Genomic DNA, 18231 nt, shown 5'->3' with positions numbered 1-18231 from the left:
CAGTACAACAGAGGAGATCGCTAACCTCTTCTGAACCTTAAATAATCATCTACTTCAATTCAGTTTGAACCATTGAGGACGTGAAGGGTCATGTTTTATTCTTATTTCCACAGATTCAAAGAAGTCAGAGATAGCTTAAGCTCACATTCTCCAAGCTGAAAATGAACCTGAATTCATTGTATCTGCAAGCAGCTTAATCCATTGAAAAAAAAAAAAAAAAAAGAGATAATTCATTTCAAAATTCACAGTGATTTCTGCTGCTTGCGGTTTGTGAATAATGTTGGACGTGTGCCACAGAACAGAGAAAACATGAACACAAACAGAACTTAAATTCCCATCAGCCCCAGTTTAGGAGGGTGCTTCTGGGTGGCAGCGGAGGGGGGTTTAGCCTCTGTGGCCCAGCCAGTCCACACCAGCAGCTGTCAAGGTACCATCTACTGTGATTTTTTTAGTTTTAGTAGTATGCCCGTTTTCCCTCAAAGACTGATATTAGTTAAATATTTGTTGCCGATCCTGCTGCTGCAGGAGGTTTCCAGCATCACTGACTGGAGCCAGCTGGGGACCAGTGACCAGGTCTCCATGCATTAAATCCTATCTACATGGACCAAGGTGCAGGTGCTGAGTGCCTCCTAACAGAGCAATTACAGCATGCTGGCAAATGTCAGCATCACCCCAGCCTTCCCCCAGTACATGCACTTCTTCCTCAAGCCATCAGAGCGGACACACACCGGATCCAAATGATTTATAACAATAATACAAGTCGAAGACTTGGTAAAGTTTTCCAAGAGCAAATGCTGTCTAATACAGCATCTCTGTAGGGTCACTTTGTCCAGCGCAAAAGGACTCGTGCCGAGTCCTGCACTTGGGTGACAACAACCCCATGCAACGCTACAGGCTGGGGGAGGAGTGGCTGGAGAGCTGCCTGGCAGAAAAGGACCTGGGGGTGTTGGTTGACAGCCACCTGAACAGGAGCCAGCAGTGTGCTCAGGTGGCCAAGAGGGCCAATGGCATCCTGGCTTGTATCAGGAATAGTGTGGCCAGCAGGACCAGGGAGGTGATGGTGCCCCTGTACTGGGCACTGGTGAGGCCACACCTCGAGTACTGTGTTCGGTTTTTGGCCCCTCACTCCAAGAAGGACGTCGAGGTGCTGGAGTGTGTCCAAAGAAGGGCAACGAAGCTGGTGAAGGGTCTGGAGCACAAGTCTTATGAGGAGCGGCTGAGGGAGCTGGGGTTGTTTAGTTTGGAGAAGAGGAGGCTGAGGGGAGACCTCATTGCCCTCTGCAACTCCCTGAAAGGAGGTTGTAGGGAGGTGGGGGTCGGTCTCTTCTCCCTAGTAATGAGTGATAGGATGAGAGGAAATGGCCTCAAGCTGAGCCAGGGGAGGTTTAGGTTGGATATTAGGAAAAACTTCTTCACTGAAAGGGTAGTCAGGCATTGGCACAGGCTGCCCAGGGAAGTGGTTGATTCTCCATCCCTGGAGGTATTTAAAAGACGGGTAGATGTGGTGCTTGAGGACATGGCTTAGTGGTGGACTTGGCAGTGATAGGTTGACGGTTAGACTCAGTGATCTTAAGGGTCTTTTCCAACCTTGACAATTCTATGATTCTATGAAATGAAGTAACCCTGTCTTAATTGCTATCATTGGGCTTAAATTGGTCTACCCAGATACTCAAGACAAGCCGTGTTTCCCAGTTCCTTTTCTCTTCCAAATGAAATTCAGTTTTGATTCTGCTTGCTGCAATGCACAGTATTTTCATATAGATACTGTTCCCACAGTCTCCCTGGTGGTACCAGCAGCTCTTGCACTGGAAGATGAATTCAGGTGGAGGTTAACCTTTGTGAACAACTATCTGCAACTAAAGATACACCTTCAAACCTTTTCATGCATCTAATCTCAAATGTATTCATCCTTTCCAGAGAGCCTGATAGAGGATGGGAGGAGTCAGTACCCCCAAACCCAGCATCCCCACACACTCGGGCTCTCGGTCCCATGAATGTGTCAGTGTTGGTGGGTGAGATGCAGAGCCGGTAACTCCCCTCTGCGAGACAGAAATGGGGTGAGGCCAAGATCACCACCCAGCTCTGCGTGGAGGTCTCACACCTCCTTTATCAGCAGGGGATGTGTTTCTCAGCCCCAGCTACACAGGTTGACTCCTGAGCTCAGCCTGTGCCTATGACTCATGCTCTTAGCTCTAGAGGCTTTTAATTCAATCCCAGGTGTGCTAACCACTGGCCATCATCACCAATACATGCGAAACAGCTATATTAATCTAGTTACAACATACGAAGTTAAAACAGAGTCATTTCTCAGTAATGAATCACAGTCGTGGAGATTTGAATATGGGGTTTGGAAAGGAAATTAAAGTCAGATTTCCTGTATGGCTCATTCTCCAGCCCAGTGTAGACTCAGACAGGAGGGAAATTTCTTTTTGTTCATTAATAACAGGGGCAGATCAAGCACCCCTTCCTGTCGACCGTTGAACGGCGGTGACCACACGATGCCGTTCAAGATTGGTGTTGGAAGCTCCCCAGCTGCTGTTCTGCAGTGCTTATGGCACTGGTGTGTCTTTTGTCACACACATAAAGCATGTGCTACTGACTTCAGAAGCATTTGGGCACAAATCTAAGGACTGTGGTGAACTAAAGGCTCATTACAAAACCTGCAACTCTGAGAAGGAAGTTGGCATCCTAAATTAAACATCATGGGTCCGGCCTGGACGTCACAGAGGGCTCTTCGGGAGCCCTGGTGCAGGAGGAATAAGGACATACCCCAGCAGCTAGTTACCTTTATAAGAACATAACAATTTATTGCTTTTTCTAGACCTCTGAATAATGAGCAACACAGTAATCTTATTAAAAAGGACTTCAAGGGCATGACCAGCTGCCTTCAGTGTCAAGCATGACAGCCCTTGGAAGTGCTTAGTCACACTTTAACTCCTGTTATTATTTTCCAAGCCTGTATTTAAGTCAGACAGAAACATGGCTTTTCATCACCCGGTGCTATATGCCAGCATGTTTAACCGTAACCATCCCACAACAGCAGAAGGACGGGTATTGCATCTTCTTTCACCAACGCAAAAGACACAGGCTGACAAAATTGTCTCAACATTTAACATTATAGTTGCCTTCAAAACATCTATTCCCAGGGCCAGCTTTTGCCCTGATGTCCCTCTGATACGTTAGGTGGAGAACTATCCTGAAAAGATTGCCTTTACTAACTACCACAAGACGCTGGAGCTGCAGGGACCAATAAAGCAGGGAGATCTCTGGGGACTAAACACAGGGTGAAGGCACAAAAGGAAGAGGAGAGAGAAACTCTTGAACATGCCGCTGAAGGGTGACAATTCGTTTTCTAGATAGTGTCACTCGGTCCTAGACAAGCACTATTCTTTTGATCTTACAAGGCTGAAGATGTAGGAACGAAGCCAACAGACCTAGGAAATTACAGCCCTAGAAAGAGGGAAGAAGATTTTAGGTTAACACACCCAAAATGGAGGGGTAGGTATGAGAAGGGCTCTTATTATATTCCTAAGTAACAGGCAAAACTTTGGTGTCACCATATGTTTAGAGTCTGTACTGGGTAAATCCCCTCACTCTGAAGAGTTTCATTGCTCTAGCAACTAAAGGGAGGAAGAAGGAAAAAAAGAGAAAGGGGAATGGAGGGAAGAGGGGAAAAGAGACAGCCTAATTAATATGAAAGTCCAGAAAATCAGAAAAGGGGAAAAGTAAACTGAAAGAACCACTGGAGTTTTTTGGGGAAAATATATATGTATATAAAAATACAGCAGCAAGTTCTCAAAAATATCAAAAATAATAGCTTTCAAATTAGTGTTTTCACAGCTGCAGGCTACAGAGTTTATTGCTTGCAGTATGAAACCTAATGATGTGATGAAAAAAAAAAAAAAATCTGAAATCTCTTCCACCCAGCCCTAGACAGACTGACAGCCCTAGAGATCAATGTCCATTATTAACTTGCTGACTTCATGCACAGCAAGGCAGAGCATGAACTTCTCTGGTTCTCTTCAAATTTGGCTTAATTGGATCACCTACAGGATGAGAGGATAATTTAGCATGCAGGTCCAGCCACATCTTCATTGCACCCCTGAGCCTAGAACAAAGGCTCTGGTTGGGAGGATGTGGACATCTAAGCAGTGAGATGCCCTGAGCCTATCCGTCCATGTCTTGAAACCCTCTGATCACACAGGAGAGGGCAACCGATCCAGTCACTATTGATCTGAACTGTATCCGAGATTGTGGCTTAAAAGTGAAATGCCCATGTCAGACTCTTTTCGAAAGAATCCTAATGAGACATCAAAGGGAAAGGACCACGTGGGCCACACGTCTGCCTCCAAACCATTCTCCTTAGGGATTTAATCTAACCCTAGTGAAGGCAATGGGAGTTTTCCATAGTTTCAATTGGCGCAGTATCAAATCTCTGTGGTGAGAGATGGGGTGGGTTCACAGACCACAGGTGATGCATTTCTCCCTCTGACCATCACTCAGAAACCTTGTCCTTACACAGGCACATCCTCCACCAAAGTCTCCAAAACTGAAGTTTCCTTCTAGAAAATTAATAAAAGGCCTTGATTTTCTTAACAAATTGGGCTTTAGAAAGAATTTAAACCATCATATGAAATTTCACAGATATGAGTTTGCTAAAGTAACTAGAAGAGCTATGAAGAGTTTAAGCCATCATTTAGAGGGGATGAGACTATTGATGGTTTACAAACTTGTTTCTCTAAGGAGGAAAGAAGCAGCTCTGTCACCCAGGCAGTGAGAGAGCCAGGGGCACTTTTATCCTTCAGCGGCAACACCCCTCCCCCTGTAGTTTTTGTCTCCAGCTGCCCAAACAGACTTGCCAGCAGAAGCCTCCTGCAACCCCCAGCGTTGCCTGGGTGGCCCCTGTGCATCAGTCGGTCCCTGCAGACCCTCTGGTCCCATCTCCGGCAGCGACTTGTTTGAACCTATTGAGCACGCCGTCAGAGTAATGAGGCAGGAGTTGTCTGTACTGCCGCTGACTCCGCTATCTCACACACTATCAGGAGTGAAAAAATGGTTGCTGGGTTTTTTAATGGTCTGGCAGAAGCCTTGTCGATAACAATTCTTTACTTGGGTTTGCTGGAAATTACAGCCATCTCCTCTGTTCAACTCCATTTCTCAGCCTCTTGCAATTCTGGGGGAAATAGTTTTGAAACAGCTTCTCTGGCTTTAGGAAAAAAGAATAGTGGGAAAAAAAGCAAATTTGTCAGTGTTGAACATGCCTTTCTCCCTCTTTAGCAGCAATAAATGAGACTCTCTGGTTTCTTATCTCTCACTCTCCTGCATTAATATTTAGGAGTGGGTACTAGCAAGACCATTTCTGGTTCTCAGTTACGGCTTTGGATTTATTCTACTGATCCCAGCACGCTTCTGGATCCTTGACAGCAACTAACTTACACACATCTCTGACACGGGGTAATCCCCAAGAGGCAAGCAGCTGAAATCCTGCTTCTGTCGTGTTTCCACTAAGCCGAAGTCAGCGCGGCATCGGCACGTCCCGTTCCCTGTGGTACCTTCCCAGGTCCCGCGCTGGGCCACGCGATGCTCCAGAAGCCTCTTGATTTCACACAAGATGCAATAATTGCCTAAAATCCCCTGCTGTAGCTGAGCCTGTGCTGGGCTCATTCCCTGCTGCAAGAGTTTTCTGTGTCACTGTTAGCAACTTTTTTTCCTTTTTTTCATGCTGCTCTTAAAACAAAAAACAAAAAACAACAGAGACCATGGCTATGAACTGCTGGTTTGTTTAGTGCAAAACTAGTCTCAGCTGAAGCCCATATGAAGTCTTTCAGGTGCTGGAGACTCAGCTGGTTTGAATCTGCGCTCTTCCTTTGACTTAAGTGGACCCATGCCTTATTACACCAAGTGCAGCTCTGCTTTGGGGTATTTAACACATTTCTCCTCTAGATGTTGTGCTGGCCATCTCCCGAGAGAAGATTTTTCTTGCAAGATTTTCTTACTTTGTGCTTCAGGGGAGAAATAATCTCTGCCCTCTTATTTTAATGACATCCAAAACTGTTGTAGGCACCTCCCACCACAAATGGAAAGAGCTGGACTCTCTCTCATGCACCTTAAAAGCTTCGGACAGGCAGTAAAGAAAACTGTCAGGCACTGCTGTTACCACAAGCAGTGCATCAGTGTGGTGGCCCGGTCATTTGGAGAAGGCAGGGATCTCAGGGGTAGGGGTGGCCGAACTCAAACATGGCACCTGTGTTGTGGGTTTAAGTGGTGTGGAGAGCAGTGCTGCTTTAGACCTGGCAGAGAGAAGACAAAAAGTCCTGCATCATCCATCTCAGTCAACAGCGCAGCATGAGATATTCTTCTGTTCAAGAAGCAGCAATGAACCAGGAGGAGCAGTCTGAGAGTGGAGTGCCTACAAAACGCCCACCTAGAAATGTTAATGCCATCCATAGGATCCAGGGGAGTCACTGACTGGATGTAATGTGAGAAGAGGATGAATTTCTGTATGGCTCCAGTGAAAAATGGAAAATGGAGAAGGACAAAATGTGTGCTGGTGGGATGGCCAGGAAAGGCAGGGGAGGACTGGGAGAGCAGTGTCTTGGGGAAGGCCTGGAGGCAAGGAGTATGGGACACATAAAAAAGGCTACTTGGAGAGAGGCATTGCATTGCAAAGGTCCTTAGCTGATGTCGTGTGCGTGCCATAGTGGAGAGAAGCACTCGAAAGGTGGCAAGTGGTGGAAGGTATGAATGGGGCCCCAGAAGACGGGGGGGAAACCCCATCCCTAGAAACATTCAAGGTCAGGTTGGACAGGGCTCTGAGAAACCTGGTCTAGCTGAAGATGTCCCTGCTCATTGCAGGGGGGGTGTTGGACTAGATGACCCTTAGAAGTCCCTTCCAACCCAAACAATTCCATGATTCTAAAAGGGCAAGGGAGTGGTGATGGGGAAGGGATTTGGCACGGAAAGCACAGAGACACCTGTTCAGCGAGAAAATCTCAGCCAATGCTTAGGAAGCAAGGAGGAACCACCTCCAGGAGAAACAGTCTAGAAAACAACAGAATAACTGCCTCCAAATCAAATAGCTTTCAGAGAGACTGTGAATGACAGGCCTCAACAAAAGGTTGATTTTTGTATGAATAAGTTCACCTCGTTTTAAGCTCCCAGGCTAAAACTCCAGCTACTTTCAAGGCCTGTCAAACCCTCTCTCCTGTCCTCCAGCTAGCAGGCTGAACACGATGTGTTTGAATGTCATCTCAGCCCACGCAAAGCCAAAAAGTGCCAAAGACCATTTACTGTCTGTGGACCTCTGAACATTAACCGTCTTTCAAGTTTGACACAGTCAGTCTCTCTAATTTTAAAACTAGTTGCCACACAGCAGAGAAAAGTTGGAACTCTTTGCCTCAGCTTGTATTCTGTGTTTCTTCCTGAGCTGCTTCCTCAGACAGGGACAGACACCTCATGGGTGAAGTGTCCCATCCACTTCCAGGCATTATGTCCTGGAACCCAGTTCTTTTCTTAACAGGATTAAACTCAGACCATTATTAGGCAAACTGAATCCAACATGCACATGTTGCCAGACAAATTGAATTTGCTTTCACTCAGCTAATTAGGATAAGCTTCCATTCTCACATCAACTGGTTTGCATTCACATGCAGGCATGGTCTCCTCTTCTGCTTCCTGCCATTGCCAGCACAAGGCCAGCAGATTTTCAGACATACATACACCTTGTGGCTTTTCTGTGGCCGATTCAGACCCACCTCCTCGTTCTCACAAGACTCTTTCTAGACTTTAATATCTAACACCTGCTGGAGAGGCCATCTCAGTTATCTTTGTCACATCCCAGCCTTTGAACAACAAAAAAAAAAAAACCCAAACCACAAAACAAAAAAAGCAAGAAAAAAGAAAGACAGAAAGCTGCTGAAGAAGACATCATCTTTCTTTTATCACCTTGTCCCAAACAAGCAGATAGCTTCAACCCTCCTGTAGGCCAGCACATATTAGCTCAGGAAATCAGAAACAAGCAGTGGGCTAGAGAGCGTCCATACCAGGACTTGGCGGTGCTGTGGTTGCTAGCTAATCAAAAGAGAAAGCTTTTCCTTGCTCTTGTACCCCATCTCAGTAGCAGGGATAGTCACACATACTTGTCTTTCAATGTGCTTCATTATATGCTCATGCAAAGAGCCACATAAACATTATTATTTTATTATTATTATCCAGAGGTTCCTGCTTGCTGGGTCCCAAGGCAGGCACAAAGACTGATTGTTCAATGAGGGGGGCTCAGCTCAGAATGAACACCTTTCTTTTTCAAATTTTAAACATCATATCAAATCTTCACCTTTTTCTCCTCCTTCTCCCCTACATGTTCTGTGGACCTGAAATTCAATGTAATTTCTTTTAACTGCACAAAGGTCTGCAGAATAAGGCCATATTCTCTCATCTACCCTCATCAACTTAGCCCACTTCTTTTAAGATAGATGCAAACACACAGGAGCCTAAAGCACTGCAAAAGCTGAATCTTAATCAGAGATATTTGGTTATACCAAGGTCCCAAGAACATCCTTACCTAGCGGCAACTTTTGTCTTTCAACTCCTCTTCCATGTGTTTTCCTTTGAATCTGTTAAGTCCATGCAGCTTCTTAATCAAATCACCAAAAATGTGTTGAACAAAATAATCAGCTTGTGATTACATTTTAAGGGATAAATAGCACATGCCCAGCATTAATCACTCAGTACACCCCGGGTGGGTGGCTGATTCCCAAGGACTTTCAATAAAATGTAGAAAGTGCTATATTTTTCCTTGAATGCAGTAGCCTTCAACCCAATCAAATGGAATTTTTTTCTTACGTCTAATTTGTTAACACTGCAGATCTCAGAATAGAATTGACAATGCTACTAATAACAACATTTTAAAGTTATTATCCTCACCAAAGTCCTATAGGATTTTATTAGAGCTAATGCAATTTCCCCAGACTCTAATGATTGATAAAAACACACTTTTCAAATCATCTTACAGGCCTATCATTGCCATTGCTATACTTATTGGTTTCCTTAAATACCAAAATATATCAAGGAGGAGAAAGACATTGTTTTAGCAGTTACATTTTCCGTAAAACTTTGTATGAACTGTGCTCTCCCATGCGTCTAGGATCGATGGATTTAAAACTGGGGAGACAAAAGCAGGAAAGGTCAGGGGGTGCGTTATTGCAGACTAGTTGGTGATCAATCCTGGATGAAGACATGACTTTTTAGTTCACATACTACAGAAAATCCCAGCCCCCATTGCACTTTGTGGTGTTATGCTCACCGCTTATCCCATTATGCAATGTAGTTTTAAGAAGTGCACCCTACAGATTGTAACTGCTTTACTAATATTCTCATCAAGCCAAAGTGTTCAGTTGTTGCAGCGCAGTGGGTGGAGGGGGGATATAGTCTTTAAAAATAGATCCTCAAGTCTTTTCTTAGATCGCAAAAAATTTCTTAAAAAAAAAAAAAAAAGAAATCCAAGCTACCACACACTCCTCCGTTCGTCTGAAAGTGATTTGTTGGCAAGAATAGAAATTTGTTTCCAAGGTACAGTGAAAGAGCATAGAGACGGCCTGAGGTATGGGATAAATATGCCATATTTCTCAGTTACACGAGGTGCTGTAGCTAAGGGGAGATGCAGAGGGGGTACCAGGACAAAGCCGCTTGCCAAAAATGCCCGAGAGCATTTGTATGTAGTGCCTTGTGTTCAAAAGCGGAGTACAGGTGTGATTCACCCTGCTGAGCCATGTGTGCCAGCCACCCTGCAGCTTATGAGCAAGACACCGCAAGGCTAAGAAATCCTTTACGGCTTGCTCAGACAAAACCCCTGTGCCAGCTGCCCCTTGCATGGGGACAAGCTTCCGCCAGCTTTCATGGAGGAACCCAGTAATGCTTTCATTGCTCGTAATCCTTCAATGGACCCAAAAGCTGCAGGAGTTTCTGACAGCGCTGGTGCTTTTGCTGCAAAAGTCAGTATTTAGAGAGCTGCAGTCCTGCAAGATCCTTTCACAGGCCATCGTCCCTCACTGCCTGCAGAAATGCAGCCAAAGCTGCCAAATTACCAAGGGACAGCCTTCGGCAGGGAGGGCTGCCACGCGAACCTGGGACTAGGGGAGGGACAGTGAAAAGTTGGGTGTAGGTGAATGAAACTCAGAGCCTTGGAGTGGTCGTGCCCTACAGAGCCCCTTGCAAGAGAAGGCGGGTTTAATTCCACTTTGCAGAGACCAAACCTGATGGCTCTGAGGCTCCTGCTGAGCCTGGGGCAGCTCATTAGAGGTTATGAGAGAATGGTTTGGATGAGCAGCCATTTCCCATACTGGGATGCTTTGTGGGGGTCACAGCCCATGGTGGGATGGGTTTCACGAAGACAGGAGCCGTCTTGGAGCTTTTCCATTGAGATGCCTCTTCTGCTCAACCTGCAGACCAGAGGCCCTCAGACAGATGAAAACCCACTCTTCAGGTGCCGGGGTCAGGCTCGCCTGGCCTCCCTATTGCAGCTTGCTCTTTGCCATTTCTCCATACAAGGTCCTCTTCTTTGCTCTTGTGGGCCCAGGGGGTCCTGGTACCCAACTGCAAAGGGGACATCATCACTCCAGATGGCAGGTGGAGCTAAACCAGATTGTGAATGAGCCAAAAAGGAGAGGTGAGAAAACGACACAAGTGCTGGAGAGGAGACAGCAGCGTCTTTCAGGCTGCCATGCCCGGAGTAGCCCTGGGAGGGCTCCAGCATGTGAAGTCAAGTCCAGACTGACTGTGTTGACCACTATTTAATGCATCACGGAGAGGTTCAGTTTGTGACCCAGATTTCCTTGCCAAGTCCTTTCTCCAGACACTGTTTTTAGCGTAAAATAATTGCTTCGTCTATCAGTCAATCAGCCTCACTGATGTTGAACCCTTACCCTTACTGGGATATTGCCTGCAAACTGGTACAAGATGGAGAGTAATGGCCACTTCATTTCATCTCAACTTTTCATCTTCAAGAGGAAGAGATCTCAGCTCTCCCTTGTCCAGAGAAGTCCCTCATCCCACATTTCCCACACCACAGCCCATGTGATCTTCTGCTCAAGCTAGTGATGCTGTGAAGACCAGCCAAGGGCAAGGAGATGTCCAGGATACACCACAGAGAAAGTACCCAGAAGGCACTCATACATACTTATTTCCTTCCCCTGTGATAACCATAAGTACCTTTGCATTCCTGTTTTACCCCATAAAACCTCCCAGTCCCGGGAACTTTTGCTTTTTCCAGTTGGGCCCAGCTGGAAGCATCTACAACCTTCCTTGATAGAGTAGGGAAAGACACCAGCTTTCTGTTTGTCGGCTCTGAGTGTGTCCTTACAGCCTGTGGGAGTGGTGAGGGGAAGGATGAATAGGACGAAAGAAAACAAAAGCCAGACATATCCTTATCTGAATAGCCTACAGTGCACCCAAAGCGTCTTGCAGGTTATTTTGAATTGCACCCTTGTAGGTCAATTGTGTAGGTCAATGGAAAAAAAAAAAGACATACGATGCCAAAAGACTTTCTGTGTCTCCACCTAAAATCATAGCCCAGAAGTCCCCCAGCTCAGTGATGCCCTAGCCAGAAAGGGCCTAACCCAGACACTTCCCTGTTGGACTGGGGCATCCATCCCGCAAGTCCGGAGCTGCTCCTGCCCCAGCGTCCGAGTGCTGGTCCTGCAGAGACCCAGCACCAGTGCAGGGAGGCACAGAAGCTCCTTGCAGGGTCAGTTTTTGGAGCAGGGTGAGAGGAGCCCTAACACACTGCCTTGGAGAAGGCAGGTATAACCCATTCCTGGGTGCATGCCATAGCCCTTGCTACACCCTGGGCTTCCTCGCCCTCCAGCCCCACAAATCAGCTTTATCTTGCATAGGTTCTTGCATGACTCAGCTTCCAGAGAGCCAGGCGTCATCTTCTCAGGAACTAAGGCATCTAGGCCATGGCTTATCAGGAGCTAACAATACCAGCCCGAGCTGGGACTAGACAAAACTAAAACTGCTGCAGCTGCACACCTGCACATACACCAAAGGGGGGGGGGGGTTGGCTATGAGTCAATCACTTTATGCTATAAAAATTTGTAGCCCCTCCAAGCCCATCGAGCTCTCCTACACAGCAGCGGTGATCTCTGCCCTGAGCAGGGACCCCTCTCAAAGTTACTTCTCGAGGCTGAGAGATGCCTTAGTCAGCATCTGATATCTAGAACGAGGTAAGCGATATTTTACATTGGGCCTAAAAGTATATTGTATGCTAGCGACATTTATATATATCCAGCTATAGCTTAATTATTAGAAGTGTAGTAAGTAGTAGAGTTTTTGACTTGTTTAAATCACTGTCTAAATCATTGTCTAATCACTATCTAAATTATCATTTAAATAATTGTTAAATCATTGCCAAATCATTGTTAAATCACTGTTTAACATTCAATTATGGCTTAATAACCATTTGATTACCATTTGATTTTCATTCAGTCATCAATTAATTACCATTTGATCATTAATAAAACCCTTCTAGTTAACCCCATAATGATGACTTCTCTTAATAATTCACTTGCAACAGAAGTCTCAACCACAGGGTGAGGGGCACATTAAGCAAAGCAGCTATGGCACATTTAACCCTAAAACCCCCAGCCGTCCCCAAAGGTCACCACGCTGTTACACCACGCTGCCTATGGAGCGGGGTCCTCCATTGAAGCTGAGCTGGAAATGTATATGATTCACAACACAGATAGCATCTAACGGTTGGGTTATTTTCCTTTAATAAACCTTTCCTGAACCGAATTATTTTTCCTTTCTGTGTCCCCACCTCTCATCCTGTTCCGCAAATAAAGGCATTTCCTATTGCAGCCACGGGAACACTCCATCACCGCACCGAAATTTCCTACAGCCTTCCCAGCATTTGTCCTCTGAAATGCCTGAATATGTATGAAGGTTTTCATAAAGCTGAATTGCTCGCAGAAAAACCAGGAGCAGAGATCAGCAAGATGTTGAAAAGTCAACCAACACATAGTTGGGTCGGCTTTTCTCCTTGTTCCCTGCCAGCATTTAGTGTAACCTCTGCAGGGTGGTCGGTGGGGAGCGGAGGAAAGGAGGGGCAATGCTGTGCTGAAGCAGTGATCTGTCTCCCCCCACTCAGCAATCACACGTTTCATAAGCTATGGGATTTTGTTTGAAATCCCCGATTTCTCTGACATGTTTATTGATTTGTGCAGCTAATGTATTGGGTAGGTTGAAGAGTGTCTTAACTTTCAGGAGAGTTACATTGCATCCTGATTATATAATTTAGGTTTTTGATGTGGAATTATACTAGTTTTGGGTATTAAACCATTTATTTTCTTTTTTCTGTTTTTTTTCCCCCAATAGGTATGAACAGGGTTTATTCCTGGGTGGAGGAACATTATTGCTGCAAGCCTGGACTGTTCCCGCTATCTCACCCGGAGCGTGGGGAAAAGCAGCAGCTCTGGTGACGTGGTGGGTGCTGTCATTTGTGTTTCACTTGCTGGAAAGGTCCCACCCAAGCCCCATTTGTCCGCAGCGAGCGTGGGTCCCTGCTGTTAAGAGATAAGGGGGTAATGGATGACACAGGGTGTTTTAGTGGCACCGCAGGACTGGCAGTGCCCGCCGGCCCATCGAAGGGCTGCGGGACCTGGCTGGAGGGATCACTGCGGATGGGTCTCAGGCTGGGCTGTACAGCTCCTGGGGGAAGCAGCAGCACTGCACTTCACAGGGATATTTTTTTTTTTTTTTTAATTTTATTTGACTTTTTCTTGCCCGTAAAAGATTGCTGCAAACACTGAGCTTTTAAATTAAAGGGAGTTAATGAAAGTGTACCTGTGATAACTATTACCAGATCCCTTGTACATTCAACAGTCTCATTAAGATGATTTCTTATTATTTCTAAATCCATTCCAGAGGCATGTTCTCGCCGTTACAGCCCTCCTGTGCACCATTGCAGGTGTGGGTTTGCTGCCCAGCATGGCAGAAAAAAAAAAAGGCCGACTGTGTTGCTACAGCCCTGACTTGGCTTTTTTTTTTTCTGAGACAGATGAGCTGGAGCTTACCAGGAACCCTGCTCAACATTTCCCTCGGATAAAGCATGTTCGTGTATCCACATCCCCTGGGCACTCTTAATGCAAATGGAGACTTCACCTAAAACGAGAGGAAATCTTTCTTTTGTTATAAGAATAGCAACGCAGCTTTTGGCTGAGAGAGTGCCGCCTTGTACGAAACGGTACCAAACAAGACAAAAATGGAATATTGTGTTGGTGTAGCCAAGGCTGCTGTCCCCGGAGTCGGTTAGGCAGAGTTTACTAGCAAGGCAGACCATCCAAAATATATTTGGTGCATTGTCAGTCACAGGTAGCCCATGAAATATGCATTTTCATACAGCAGCCACTTCGATTGAACCAGGCATTCATCCCTGAGCTCTTCTCTCTGATACAGCTGGGAGGATTTTTGCCACTGTTTTGGTTTTGGTTTATTTATCTTGCGCATCCAGTTACCAGTAACAAGGTGGGTCACAAGCCAGAGGCCAGATCCGTGTCTCCCAGCTTCGCTTTGTCAGAGTGACAAATGAGCAGCTGCTAATTGTTCCTGCCGGAGAGGAGATGCTGAGGAAGCACAAAAAACCCACTCCACTCCTCACTGCCACCGTCTGCTACGGAGGGGGTGGCCCGATCCTGATTCATCGATCGTTGCCAATACACATTGCCTGGTTTTGGGGGGTGGGGGGGTATTTTCTTTACCGAGAGGGTGGTCAAACACTGGAACAGGCTTCCTAGAGAGGTGGTCAATGCCCCATGCTTCTTAATGTTTAAGAGGCATTTGGACAATGCCCTTAAGGACACGCTTTAACTTTTGGCCAGCCCTGAATGGGTCAGGCAGTTGGACTGGATGATCATTGTAGGTGCCTTCCAACTGAAATAGTCTATTCTATTCTATTCTATTCTATTCTATTCTATTCTATTCTATTCTATTCTATTCCATTCCGTTCCGTTCCGTTCCATTCCGTTCCATTCCATTCCATTCCATTCTATCCTATATTGCTTTTGTTGGACCCACAAGCACAAGGTGCACAAGGTTCACAAGGCGAGGGAAGGGCACAAGGCTGGGAAATGTGCTCCCTTCCTCGAGTTGTTCAGGTTGGTACGTGCTGTGGCTGTCACCGCAGCGCTGGACCTCCTGTAGCTCCAGGGCCTCCTCACTTAACGTGAATTATAGTATCACCAAGACAGAGGCTTGAAAACAGTTAGGAGTCGTCTTTATAGCTTCAGGTGGAAGTGAGAAATAGAGCTGTTGAAGTGTTTCCTCCTGGGAAAGACTGTGGAGTAAAAATAAACTTTGAGTCAAGCTAAGCGAGGCCGTATCTACACGTGTGTGAGTTTTCTCGCGCTCCTGGACTCTGCAGGGTGGTCTGAGGAGCATTGTCCTCCTAGGCAGTCTGAACCTGCCCCCAGACCCCACCCACCTGGACACCAGCAATATTTGGGATGTCGCGAATACGGCAGAGAGACCAAGACCACCCCCACTGCTTTGGCTAAGCACCACACTGCCACGGGGCTGTGCCAGTCTGCAGTGCTACGGCCTGATGTGTCCTTTAGTGTTTGGAAGAGGAGCTGGGAACCACATCACCAGCGCTGAGCAGGGAGACGTGGCATTTAGCGAAGCTTAACTTGCCGCATGGCAGCGCTTCGCATTCAGTATTTTACATGTAGCACTGGGACTGCGTGTAAAGATGTTGTCACTAAGCAACAAAACAAGGATTTTGCAGGAGATAATAGGGTGATACTAAATCTCCTTTCCTCCTCCCTCCTCTCCAATGCACTAAGGTCACCAGAACCAGTCTTGCCTGTGTGGCAGCTGGGAGCCAGTGGGAGGACTGACAAATAAGGGAAGAGAGGACAACAGTATCATGGGCTAATTCGAACCAGATGTGTCAGGTCAGCCAGGCAGGGCTCTCATTCTCCTCCCAGTGCCTAACCTTGAAATAAGGCAGGCAGCAGAGCAGGACAGGAGGTGGGTAAGCCTTGAGCAGGTGAAGGATGCACTTGGAAGCAGAAAGGAGGACTTCATCTGCAGCATCTCTGACCGCTCCAAACCCAGAAACAGAGGGTTAGGTCAAACGGACAAATCGGTACGGTCTAGTTGCAGAACAGTGACACAAAGAAGAGCAAGGGATTACAAAAGAAATAAATCTGATGTCAGAAAAAAATTCCCTGAAATTGAAAATCTAAAGAGGCGAGGGGGAAAAGAGGTTTGCAGCCGAGCCTTACAACAGAGCCTTGAGCAGCAACAGCGGTAAGCAAGGCTGATGCAGGGGCTTTTTCAGTTTTGCACGCAGGCCTCTGCCTGGTCTGTGATCCGCGCCCGGCATCGTAGCTCTTTGCATTGCCACCAAAAGAACCAGCCGATGTCCCCAGCACAATGCACAGAGGCAAGCTAACCCCCAGTAACAGTGATGGGTGGCATATTTCCATTAGCATCCTATATGTGCAAACAGATAGAGCATTACCTCCCAGCTGCCAAAACACTGCCGCCTTATCTACAGTGCAGCAAGGGGCGCAGGGAAAAGAGAGAGGGAAAATATGACCACACTCGTTCGGTAACAGCTCAAAACGCCTCTCAGATGAGGGTCTCATCAGAGCAGGTCTGCACAAAGCCAAGATAAAGCTGCAGCAGGTTTCCCCCTTCCCTGGGACATTTTACATCGGTGGTCCCCAGGAGACGTGCATTTCCCCATCACGCGGCTCCTCGCTGACATACCGCGTGATGTCCTGCTCGCCCGGAAGGTCACTGTGCACCTGGCCGATGGTGTGCAACAGCGAAAAGGAAAAGTACTGGGAATGAGCTGCAGTCCTGGTATTTGTAGCACAGCAGCACTGAAGAGCCCACATGCAAACCTGGCCCCCATGGAACTGCACCCCGGATAGGGAGGGAAAGGGTTTTGCTCCAGCCCACCTCCAAAGAAATGAGGCTCCTGTGCTCACGCTCTTTGCATGCGGAGGTGTATCCTTGGGTCCTTTTAAACTTTTAAACACATTTAGCTAACTTCATCCGCATTTGACGGGACAGGGCAAGGGGATTTATCTCACCCGAATGCCGTGGTCTGGTAAGTGGATGTCTCCATCTCAGCTAGTCACTTTGGCCTCTTTTTATAGCCACTGGCAAAAAAATAGGCATTTCGGGTTGGAAACGTGACTCTTCTGATGCAGGGTGGGTGTTTCCTCGCAGAGCCCCTTTCTCCCTGTGGATTTCCTGGGGAGCACGCCTGACTGCCCTGTAAATCACAACCGCTCATCACGTGGCTCCTGTTCATATCGAGTGGTTTTAAACGAAGAGGCTTGTGTTAATAACATCACTGATCCCTCCTGTTGTTTCTCCCAACAGAGCTTGTGTGACCCCAAGCCCCCAATACGGGCTGACCGCAAGCTTTAGAGGACATGATTTTCTATTGAAACCAACAGCAGCAACATTTGGAGAGCTATACAACAGGGAAAAATCTGGTAGATTTACCCAATATTTATATTGAAAATAATATCCCAAAGCATTTGCATATATTTTGTCTTAGTTTTGTGCTAAATTTAAATGCTCATTATCCAAGGGCTTTGTTCTGACACCACAGAAGTGGCTAATGTCTATATACAATCCAAACACCACAGATCTGGGCCAGGTCCCTGCAATGCCCTCCTCAGGAAACTTGTAAAGACACAGCCCTGGCCAGGACTTCAGCCAAGTGTGGAAAGACAGGAGTATCTTGTGTCTCTTCCACTAATAAAAAGCATCTCAAGGGGCTCAGCTCTCCACGGGAGTGAGAGCTGGGATGGGATGGGCAGGCTTTACACCTTTACACCTTCCTCCAGGGTTTTTTTTTAATTACAGATGCCATGGTAGGGAAGGAGAAACCTCTTACCTTGTGCTGGGGGTCTGCAGTGGTGGCATCTTCTCTGGTGGCATTGTCTATATAAGCAAATGCCCACAGCTGGCTGTAGGGTTTATTTTAACAAATTAAATTATCCTGTTCAAGTCTCATTTCACGGCTCTTCTGCTCTGCTCTTTACTTACTTTACATTCACGTTACCTTTGCTCCTGTGCTTCCTCCAGGGATCTGCAGACACTCTGGCTGGCAAGGTGACATCCTTCGGGGTGACATCCTTCTGCATCCCTGGAGCCCATACCCTCAAGTGACACAAAACATATTTGCAGGCAGAGGGGAGCACATCC

This window comes from Platalea leucorodia (genome assembly GCF_965183815.1).
Source record: "Platalea leucorodia genome assembly, chromosome: 1".
Lineage (NCBI taxonomy): Eukaryota > Metazoa > Chordata > Aves > Pelecaniformes > Threskiornithidae > Platalea > Platalea leucorodia.
This window is presented reverse-complemented; position numbering follows the sequence as displayed.